Source organism: Thermobia domestica, chromosome 3 (assembly GCF_964235325.1).
Source record: "Thermobia domestica chromosome 3, izTheDome1.hap1.1, whole genome shotgun sequence".
NCBI lineage: Eukaryota > Metazoa > Arthropoda > Insecta > Zygentoma > Lepismatidae > Thermobia > Thermobia domestica.
Window position 1 is genome coordinate 166,710,879 of NC_137456.1, and position 11,483 is coordinate 166,722,361.

The window sequence follows — 11,483 nt, forward strand, 5'->3', positions numbered from 1 at the left end:
TTTAATTAGTTAACTGCATAATGTCCTGGTCCATTTCGGGAGGAAAGGCATAAAACGTATGACTGTAGATTGGATACCATCTTAAACTGTAGACCAGTCTGTAACCTCGATACTGAAAAGGGGTCGTTAAAGTTCAACAAGTGTATTGCACGTAAAAAGTGGTTAAATATATTTTGCTTATTTAATAAGATAACTAGAAAACTAAATACATAGATAGAAGTTCGTCGAAATCGTAATACTGCAAATTATGGATGTCTTAAAATATCAAATAATATTTTCGATAAAGTTTATACTTTCAAATATCTAGGATTAACAGACTAAAATTAGGAAATTAAATGTCGACTAAAAGCAGGGAATTCGTGTTATTATTCAGTTCAAAATCTTTTGTTGTCGCGAAATTTTTCGAGGGATTTGAAGCTTAAAATATATAAAACGATAATCATGCCTGTTGTACTGTATGGCTGCGAAACATGGTCGCAACCATACAGGGAGGGAAGAACGTAGACTGAAAGTATTTGAGAACAAAATCCTGAGACGTCCAACCCAAGAGAAAGGGCAATGGGGAGTGACGGAAACTTCATAACGTGGAACTACATAGTTTATATCGTTCACCAAACATTATTAGGGTCATCAAATCTAGGAAGCTCCGGTGGGCAGGTTATGTAGCCAGAGTGGAAGAAAGTAGTTCAAAGGTTTAACTGGAAGTCCAATCGGAAAACGACCATTAAGAAGAGCTAGACATAGATGAGAGGGCAATAATAAGATGAATCTCGCATGGATCCAGATGGCTAAGGATATAAATCAATAGAGAGCTTTTGTGAACACGGCATTGAACCTTCGGATTCCATAGGCCATAGAGTTAGTTTTTTAATAAGATAATACATGTACTAATTTCAGCTTCCCCCCTTTTTTTAATCCAAGAAATTTGGTGGCAGTAGATGTGTTGTCACATCCAATAGGAACATCATATCATAAATTACAGGCGAACTGATTTCCGTGTGAGAAACACCATAAGATATTATACTAATTAATTAAAGTAGTTCTTATTAAAGAAAAACTATAATTGAGGGAATTGTAAATGACACAGCGTTACCAAATTATGAAATTAATTGTCTCTAAATTATTGCTGTCGTATTTTGTTGTAAGTACATGATCTAAAGATCAATAACTGTGGATTTCAAAATTGCTGTTTATAGGTATAGACATTAATTAATTACGTCGTTTATTCATTTTTCTTTTCAGAAATGCCTTCACACAGAGGAAATTCTGCAGTAGAGAAGAAGAAAAAATATACCTACATAGCGTTATTACACATTTTGAACCACGCAGGGCGCTTTGAGAAAAATAAAATAATGGAAAATGGAATGTTTACAAAATATTTTTTTCAACTTTGCCACCCTGTTTTTCGTCAACTTCTGATGCCAGAAGTCATGACGAAGTTACCACTTTTACTCAACTTGCTGTTCAAGAATCAAATCAAAGTAATACAGAATGATTTTTTTTTTTTTTTTTTAACTCACGGATTTCGTTTAGGTCTAGAATTTCTAACAGAAGTCCGATTTTCATGCGGTTTGTGGCAAATGATCAAGAAAGGATGGGAGATTTATGGGACCATGTTTACTGGTTTAAATTCATCCGAAGTGATATCGGCCACGCCTCAAGAAAAACCGCAAATATTCGCCAGTGTAACTTACAATCAGAGTCAAGTGCGGTGCGGTGTGAAGATTTGAGTTTTCTTCGTACATGGAAATCTCGCCAAGGTCAATAAGAATGAGGAATAGGAAACTGGACCGTTGTATTGGGAATAGCGCTGTACAATTCTGTACTACTGTGTGGATATAATCAGGACACAGTGAGAAAAGTGTACTCTTTGGAGCAACATGAGTTTATCGTTAAAAGTTTTTGGTAAACGGAATCTGTTGTTGCTTCGCGAAGGCCATTTAAAAACAAATTTGCCTCACGTTCTGTCCAGATAATAACTTAATATACCTATGGTCACTAGTGAATAAATTGGAAGAAACAGGATCGGTTCTGAGTGAGACAGGGAAGCATCGGACCCTGTAGGCAGCTCTTATGGAACATGAGTATATCGACTCCTTAGGTCGCCCAAGAAATCTCTCCGTTGTTTGTTGCAAGAAATCGGCTGTAGCTATTCAACATGGGATTTTTGGGTGTTACACTTAATTTGTATTCCCACTAACATTTAATTTGTATTCTGCAATTTCGCTTTAAAAATACAAAACCTCATTCCAATTGCAAGGTACACTGGCGAATATCTGCTGTTTTTCTTGAGGTGTGGTCGATATTACCCCGGATGAATTTAAACCAGTAGACAGTCCCATAAATCTCCCATCCTTACTTGATCATTTGCCACAAACCGCATGAAAATCGGACCTCAGTTAGAAATTCTAGACCCAAATGAAATCTGTGAGTTTTAAAAGAATCACTGTATAAGGGAAATAAAGAAAAGGAAGATTGATTTTGTAGATCTTGTGGAAAACGAATTGCACCGAATGGATTGCGTATGGTTTTTGTGACTGATACTATTGTGTGTACCAAAATGTATATAATGGCACGGCTTTCATGTGTGATGGTTATGCATGTGATTTTGACAGCAAATAAATCACCAAACAAATAAATATTGAACATATCACGGACAAACAGATGTTATGGAGTAAGCAAAGTGTTATCACGGAATAACAACAGCATCTTGTGACATTTTTTAAAAAAAATTTTGTTTTTAAATATACTTAGTACAGTTATTATAACCTATCCTTTTTTGGATCAGCGTTCGATCATTTATTCCATCACAGTTTTTCAACTTGGGTGTCGCGACATCCTGAAGTGTCGCATGATAGTATCAAGGATATCGTGAAATTGTTTGTTAAAAATTCAGGAAACGAATGAAGAACTTGCGATAAAATGATACTAATTTTAATTTTTCTATTTAAGCATTGTGTTTGGGATCGAGATGTTGACTTCTACAATTTTCTTCGAGTAACATTCAATGATAGCGCTAGATGTCTCTGTTCTTGTTGCTGTAAAAATGCTAATATGAGACTGTATAATGATGAATACCTAAAAAATGGGTTTCACGCGGTATCATGATAACGAATATCCAATATGTGGAGATGTGGAGAAAAACTGTGGAGGGTTGTCGTATAAAATCGTGCGTACTAAAGAGGTGTCGCCATAAGTTGGAAAAGTTGGAAAACACTGCATTGCATTCTTGATTCATTTTTATAACATAGGCCTACATATTTCAATTTTATAACACAAATTCATAACATGTGTATTGTACAACTATTACGGACAACCAAAGTTTAAGCTATGTATTAAAATACTACATTTATATGTTTGTCTATAACAATTCATTTTCTTTGGGAGTTATCCCGTCCTTCACTTTTGTTTGTAAAGAGATATGTACAGATAATTATAATGAGCAATTGGAAAGGTGATTCATGTTCAAATTAGAATGACACGTTGTATAGATTGCGCAGGTTCAGTTAATATGTATTTAAAATTCTAACATAAATCTAGTTGAGTGGTTGGATCAGAGTTTGGTGTCCGTTTTACCAGCGAAGCTATATGAGACGTGGCATCAGAACTCAGAGCACGTGAACTAAGCATGTAGCCACGAAAAATCTCAAACATAAATCAATATTTATTTTTTAATTTTTTAAAAATGCAATTTCATTCCCATCCGAAAATTGCCGGGCAGCAGAAGATAAAGCCCAAAGATGGCGTGGGTCAATGAAAACTTGACCCACCACCACCGTGACCCACTGATCCACCACTCTCCATGATCTGCTCTGGTCCACTGACTTACCACCCTTCATGAACCACTCTGTCCCTCTGTGCCCCACTCCGACCCACCAAACCCATCGTCATCAACTCTGACCCATGACCCACGCCCTCTTCTCTACTGAGTAAAGAGTTTACACTTGTGATAAAAGAAGGCTGTGAAATTCTCACTAATCGGAGTTTGAATTTCTGTACTTTCGCTCAAGCACCGCTCCGTTACAATAACAGTGGATGTGACCCTTACGATATAACATGGTAAACTGTTTGTCATGGGGCAAATTACGATGAATTTCAATTAAATTATTGGTTTAATTATTTCCTTGTTGAATTACCGATACTTTTCAGTGGAAAAATGATCAAATTTGAAAGTCCCAAACACTAGCGGATCCAGAAGTATCGTTTGGAGGGGGCGGTTCGCTTCCTGGAAGATTAGTGTAGCCTCAAGGTGACCAGATTTTTACTTTACAAAAATGAGACACAGATGAATCCGGGGCTGGAGGGGGGATTGTAAACCTGATTCCCAGAGTATATATTTTGTAACCCGATTTTTTTTTTTTTTAAGAAAGTATGTTCTTTCTCTAGATTTAAATTAAATACGTACTTCCGTTTCGGAGGTGTGGTGGTGTCATGATTCACTTCACACTTAGTCACCGCGATTTTATATCAGATGCGCTGTCTTGCACAGTACTTACACAAAAGAAAGTACTATATTGACGATTGCATTTATCTGTCATCTGTTATCTGCCACGAAGCCTCTTCCATTTCTCCTCTGTATGTATAAATATTGCTTCCCTTTGTTTCACTAAAGTGATAGCAAGAAAACATGAATCTTGACTATCAATTTCATTATTCAAATGAATGCGAGGGTATGTTCCGGTCGTCGACCCCTATTCATGACATTTTTTTAGTGTCTCTCTGAGAGGGACATTATCTTTTATCTCTGGCGCTATGCGAAGAACATTTCCTGAGGGCAAGATGTTGGATTTCCGTTACGTTTCGTTTTGCAAAACTCAATATTTCACCATGATTTCAGTTTCTCAACATTGTTGACATTTTCTTAAGTGCGCGTTAAGATTGCGGCTACATAAATCGTACCAAAATCTTCTGATGTATCAAAAGTGAAGAAAACATTTCTATGATTGGTATAGAACCTAGGATTCACGAGGAGTTGGGGAGTCACTGATAAACCTTGACGTTAAGTGTCCATGGAATTGTTTTTTTTTTCTTAAGAAAAGCTCCCAGCTGTACTCAATTGCATTTAAAGATGAATGTGTAAGGAACTCGATTTCTGGGATTTTCAGGATCTTTTCACTTAAACAGGAGAGAACAAAAAGATAAATATAGGACACTATTACAAAAGTGTAGACCTCTATACACAGGGTATTTTGATTTGTTGCTTGAGCTTAATGTTCCACGGTAATGACATGTCCGCTTAAGCAGACGTGCACTTATTGATTATAGTGGAATCCGAACCACCTTTTTCGTTCAAACGTGCGCGCACCGGGAATTGAACCTGGGACCATGAGCACCGTATAGGATATTTTGTCCTAATACTCCACTTTTGCAGTGGTATAATTGAGTATATGTAAAGAAGAAAAAGCATTAGACCAGATTAGGAGCAGGGAGTTGGAAATTGGCTCTATTAGGTAATTTCTTAAAAGCAGCATTTAGAAACATGTATAATTATAGTTATGCTTACAACAACAATAAAATTATATTATAGTAGCCTTCGCCTAGGTGGGATTTCGCTCCCAGATCCCCAATTTGTACTGAATACGGCTTCGCAGAATATAGCAAATGCTTTTAAGTGCTACTGTGGCACAATATTTCGCGTTCTTCCTTCTGTGTCTTTCATATAGAACTGGATTGAGCTAAACGCTGTCACGAAATTCAAACACCTCGCAAGGCATTTTAATGAACCTTCCACATCTTGTTTTGCCCTTCTACGTAAAGTGGCAAAAAATGCTCAAATACATGTTTCATAATTTTAAATGAATAATCAAACTAGCAACTTTCATGTTTCTAGCCGTAAGAGATCCCGAGATATGGCCATCTTATAATAATAATAATAATAATAATAATAATAATAATAATAATAATAATAATAATAATAATAATAATAATAAAAATAATACAAAAACGCTGAAATATATTATTTTTCTAACCTTCAAAGATTCTTAGATAACTTATTATAATGATTGCAATCCCCGCACTCTTTTCTTTCCACCTCTTTTCCCCATTTTACTAAAGTATAAAAAAATGTTGAAAAGCGTGTCAAATTATTTTAAATGAGAAATCCAAATCCAAATTTCAAGTCTCTAATCTTAACGGATTCGGAGAGATGACCATCTTATTAAAATAATTTTCACCCCATTCCCCCTTCCTTTCTTTGAATTTCCCCAAAAATCCTTCCTTAGTGATACCCTAGATAACAAATCTTATCTACTTTCCGAACTTCAAGTTTCTAGCTTAAGCGGTTTCACCTGTGCGAAGATCAGGACGACGACTTTTATATATGATTACAATAACAGCTTGTATTATTTCCCAAGAAAAAATGAAATGCCATTAAGAGTCACAATGAAAGTTTCCGTGTTGAACCCCAAAAGTCACAGTTCTTTGTTGATGTAGTAGCTAGCGAACGTATCTTTGACCTTTCATGCATGAGGTTCTGTAGTTTGATACCCGGTGAGTGAACATCGAACGCACTACAGTGGTTCAGATCCAACTTTAAACTCTAGTTCTCCTTCTGTAAAGCACAGCTTTTGACAAACGACGTAAGTAGATATCAATCAATAAACCAACCGAAAAGTCTCATCTCAGATTCAGAGAACTTTACGGTAAGGAGCGCTGAATATTCTATATTTATCTTTATTCAAGGTAAAGGTAATTGAAGCTTCAGGTTATGAATTCCATCCCCACATCTTATTTTTTTATAGGAAACAATTTTAAAATATACGTTTTTAGTTCAAAAAGTGAGCCGTATTTACTTCTTCTTACAGCTGTTCGTTCAACGAATGAATCATCTTTGCTCGTTTGCGGCTTATGGTGACCGTCTCAAGGAACTAGGGACAGAAGTATTCACATGATTCGGCTCTGCTAAGCTTGTCACACTGATTGCATTGGCAGGGAAAAGACAATATTTGTATTTCCGAACGATAAAGGCTGGAATTAAAAGACCTTTGGAGGGGGCGGTCGCCCCCTCCGCCCCCCACGTGGATCCGTCAGTGGTCCCAAATCAAGGTAAGTAGACTAACGTAAAGGAAAAAAGTGTAAAATTTTCCATATAATTAAGCGTAGAAAAGTACCGTATAAACTGAAAATTTCCATGTAATTAAGCTTACAGTACAAATTTTATATCTATTTTTCTCACAACTTTATGGGTTGATTGCCTTGTGCTCTGTGCTAAATACAAGCTTCAGTAATTATTATAATAATAATTATAATAAAAGCAGTGGATGTACAAAGCTAAGCACTGTATTTTTGTTTCTCAATTAATAATTGTTTCTGAATTTGTTTCTCAACTAACATCGACCATTTTCGATTATTTTTACAAATCAACCTACTACCAATTTCCCATATATAGAAATTACCCCCACTTTCATAAAAGATAATTTTTAAAAATGCTAGGACACGTTCTGTTTATTTTTAATATACTGAATTTCAGCTCCCTAAGTTGACAGAACTGCCTTACATCCTCCCGTTCACGCTTCTGATCTACGTTCAAAAGTTTCGGAGTCCATTTTACCGCGACCTTCCTCATACCCAAGTCTTCATGGATAACTTTTCACACCCATTCATGACTAATGTCCAATGTGTCCTCTATTTGTTTGAGCGGTATTCGGCGATTGTCGGGAATCATCCGGTGAATGGCGTCAATCATCTCGGGAGAGGTCACTGAAATTGGTCTGCCACACCTTGGATCATCGTTCAGACCAAGCTGCCCACGTTTGAAGTTCCCTGCCCATTTCTTCACAGTGTCATAGGATGGTGCCTTGTCTCCCAATGTCGTGACAAGGGCGTTGTGGATCTCCTTCGGCGAGAGTCTCTTTAGGAAAAGGTACTTGATGAATGCACGGTGTTCAAATTTACTAATTTCTGGGACGTGGGCTAACATCCTCACTTTGGACCTGAAAAAAAAATTAAAATTGGTTTAGTCCAACCAAATTTGGCACAATAGCTTCACAAATTATAAACCTCATAAACGATATAACTTTTATAGCTAGCTTTGTTTGAACCTGGGTAGGCTGAGAACGTATCAACCTACCATTATATTAGCTTGTAAATTGAAGAGGTAGGCTTTCCAAGAAGGGTGTTTGTAGAAAGTGACACCAAGGTACTTGTAATGGTAATGGTGAACCTAATAATGTAAGATGCAAACGGTCTGGATTTCGTGTTAGGCAGCACTTGTTTAAGTCCAAATAACGTAATTTGGGTTTTCAATCGATTTGATTTGTTTCCATTTTAGACACCAACTGATAGGGGATGCGCACGAGACAAGATTTGTGGCTTTCTCGTCTTGTGTGCTGTAAAAGCGATGTCTCGACTCGAAAAATGTATATTTCTCTATTGGAAGAGCCGTGTCTCGACTCGAATTTTCTCAGGAAAATCCTGTCTCGACTCGTCTCGTGCGCATCCCTACCAACTGACGAATTTTATCAATTGCTGATTGTAGTACTTATTTATACTTTCCATCAAATGCAGAAATTATACACAATTAATCTATTTGCAAAAATATACTGTTTTATACTTATAGTTTTCTACCTTTGTACATAAAAAAGCAGTGAAACTAAGTAGGTAGTAGGATTAAATAACCAAGTATAAATTGCGCATGGATGGGTATGATATGAAAAGCAAAAATACTGGTCACTTTCCATAAGAATATGAACCTATTAACCTTCCATCTTTCCTCGAAACATTAAACATAAACAAAAACAAGTTTTTGCAATAATAATTGTACACAATGTTCCGGTAGATAGCAAATAAACAGAAAGAAAAAAAACTCATATACGTATATATACAAGGGTAAAAAACCCAGGATTTGCATGACTTATGGAAAAGATTCTTAAAATGTTACTTTAAAAATTGCATACAAATACGTACAATAAAATTTACATACAATACAGGCTAATACACTTTTATTTGTAACTATGTTCAAGTATATGACAAAATGGCTCATATGCGCAGTAACTCATTCAGCGTTACATGTGAGCGAATTAAAAAAAAAAAAAAAAAAAAGCTTTTGCGTGACCCTAATGGTATGGTCGGACAAGGTTTTTAGTTTTTTGTTAATGCAGGAGGCAACAACCACTTACATCATCGAGTCGTTTATTTGTAATTAAACCTAAAAATTAAATCTGTTATTCTCTCCCAAATGACGATAAAAACAAAAGGAAATAGTATATTATTTCAACACTAACTTTTTAATACCAGCAATAACTCTTAGACCACTGGTGGCCAAACTTATGAAGCTTCTGAGCTACCGTTTCGTTTTTTCAATTAAGTGTGTTTAAATTACTGTACTGTATTCTATCTGTTGATAGTCAAAAAATAATTCAGATCTCAACTATAACCGTCATTGATATAAAATGTATACTTTAATCCATTTACGTTTACTCTCCATAGTAGCGACACCTACAATGCAGCTGTAAAGCCTTTGCTTTCACCGGAGCCGACAACAACATCATCAGTTATGCTTTAGTTGGCTGTTTCACTCAATACCATTTTGAACTATTGTCCAATTTCAGAACGTACGACATACAGATTTTATTTGTAAAGCGACAGGAATACAAGTGCAAGAAATTTTTCATGTGATTCCATTTATTCCATCTGATGACCTCTCGTTCCGAAAAAAAAAAAAAAAAAAAAAGAAAAAGAGCACGGCCCGTAGTAATGCATAATGACAAATACCATTTGGAGGAATATTGGGGAAATGAGATTGGAAAAATTTATCCGAATTCAATTAGTTTTTTTCTAGCTCGTTACGGTGATTTATTTCGTATCACAAGTTAAATATTTGGGATTTTAATGAAAAAAAAAATATAGAAAAAGAAACAAATAATACGAATCAATCGACACATATTTTTTTACCTATTTTCGCTAAATCTCTTTGTCCCTTTTTGTCATATCCTTAACTTTTTCTTGTTTGTTCCTTTACTCCTAAATTCTTGTAAGAAAAAAAAATTACACTAAAATTTCATAGAGTTCCAAAACTTCTGGTGTATTGAAGAAAGTGAGAAGAAACGGGAAAGTCTTGGAAAACCCATTCACATGGTATTCGGCCCGTAAAGCACAATTGGAGCGAGCAGGTATCGAACCAGAGATCCCAGTCCACTTGCCAGAAGTGAGCACTTCACCACTGAGCTGTTGCAGTTCCAGTTCTGTAATGAAATTAGTCTTTGACTCCAATTGCTGATAAAAAATCGTCCTTCATTCTTTATTGTAAGTGCACCATGCATTTAAATAACGCATATTGTCGAAATAATGTTTAACAGATATTCTATATGTTTCTGCATAATTCTTGTTTAATAATTTTTTTTTTTTTAATTAGATGCTCACCTGCATTCGATTCCCAGATGAGGTTTGTTTGTTCAGACCTCAAGTTAGGCTGTAAGCTCACATCTGATACATCGTAGCCCCGGTGCTCAAAGGGACGTTAACTCCAAATCAACCTACCAAGCAACCAATGAAACAAGCAACAGTGTCACTTGCGCACTACGGGAAGGAATTTGGTTTGTGTGGTGTGCTATTCTCTCAATTAGTATTAAAACCGAAAGGGGTAGGAGATTTCTACCACTCCAGGTTTTAGTAGAGAGATTACGGTAAGATGAAATATGTTTTTGGGACATTTAATTGATCAAAGTAAACGTCGTATCTCTCATTGTATTACCATTTTTACTCTATAGTGATCAACGTTTAAATTCTGAGTCATTGGTTTCTGTAACTTCTGGTTCGAATAAAGGCTTAAGACAGAAGTTGATATCTACTCTTAGAACGCCAAATTGATTCTCCCCCCCCCCCCGAAAAAATCTCGCTATCCTCATCGTTTTTTGCTCTATGTAGATCAATACTGACACCGGAAGTTGGATTGGATTTGTATCCGGTGTAGTAGGGAATTAAGAATGAACATAAAGTATACAGTGACTCGAAAAAATACTCATACAGTTCCAGATTTCGTATATTTTCAATGGTACTATTCATATGAAGAATGTAAAGTGGATGATAAAATTACATGTATTAGCGTATACATGTATGAATGTATTAACTAAGTGACTTTTAAATAAAAACTATTTTCTTTCTGTAACAAAAAGTAAAAAGAAAATAATTATAAAATTGTACGTGGAAAAAGTATTTGTACAGCTGGCATATTCAAGAAAATAATAGTAATAATAAAAACACTTTTCAATTGATTAATATTTTGTAGTATTTTTTTTTTAAGTAGCTATAATTGCCTGAAGTCTTCTGTAAATCAAAACGACTAAGTTTGCTGTATTTTTAAGTGAAATATTGTCACATTCTTCCAATAGAGCATTTTAGAGAACTGCTTTGTTAGAAATAACCCCATATCTTACTGTTTGGTCAGAAACCTCCCATAAATGCTCTATGGGATTGGTGTCTGGTCACAACGTGTGTGGACTTGTTTGGGTACATTATTAGTATATATGTGTGGTATATTTTGGATC

General features: G+C 35.6%; 1 long non-coding RNA gene across 1 annotated transcript in view; it reads left to right on the plus strand.

The window, feature by feature from the left end:
• Positions 1-3,367, plus strand: part of LOC145681545 (uncharacterized) — a 132,405-nt gene extending 129,038 nt beyond the window's left edge. Inside the window, exon 2 of the long non-coding RNA XR_014130807.1 lies at positions 1,243-3,367. This is a non-coding gene — a long non-coding RNA (uncharacterized LOC145681545). The remainder of the gene's footprint in view (positions 1-1,242) is intronic.
• Positions 3,368-11,483: the final 8,116 nt, after the last annotated feature.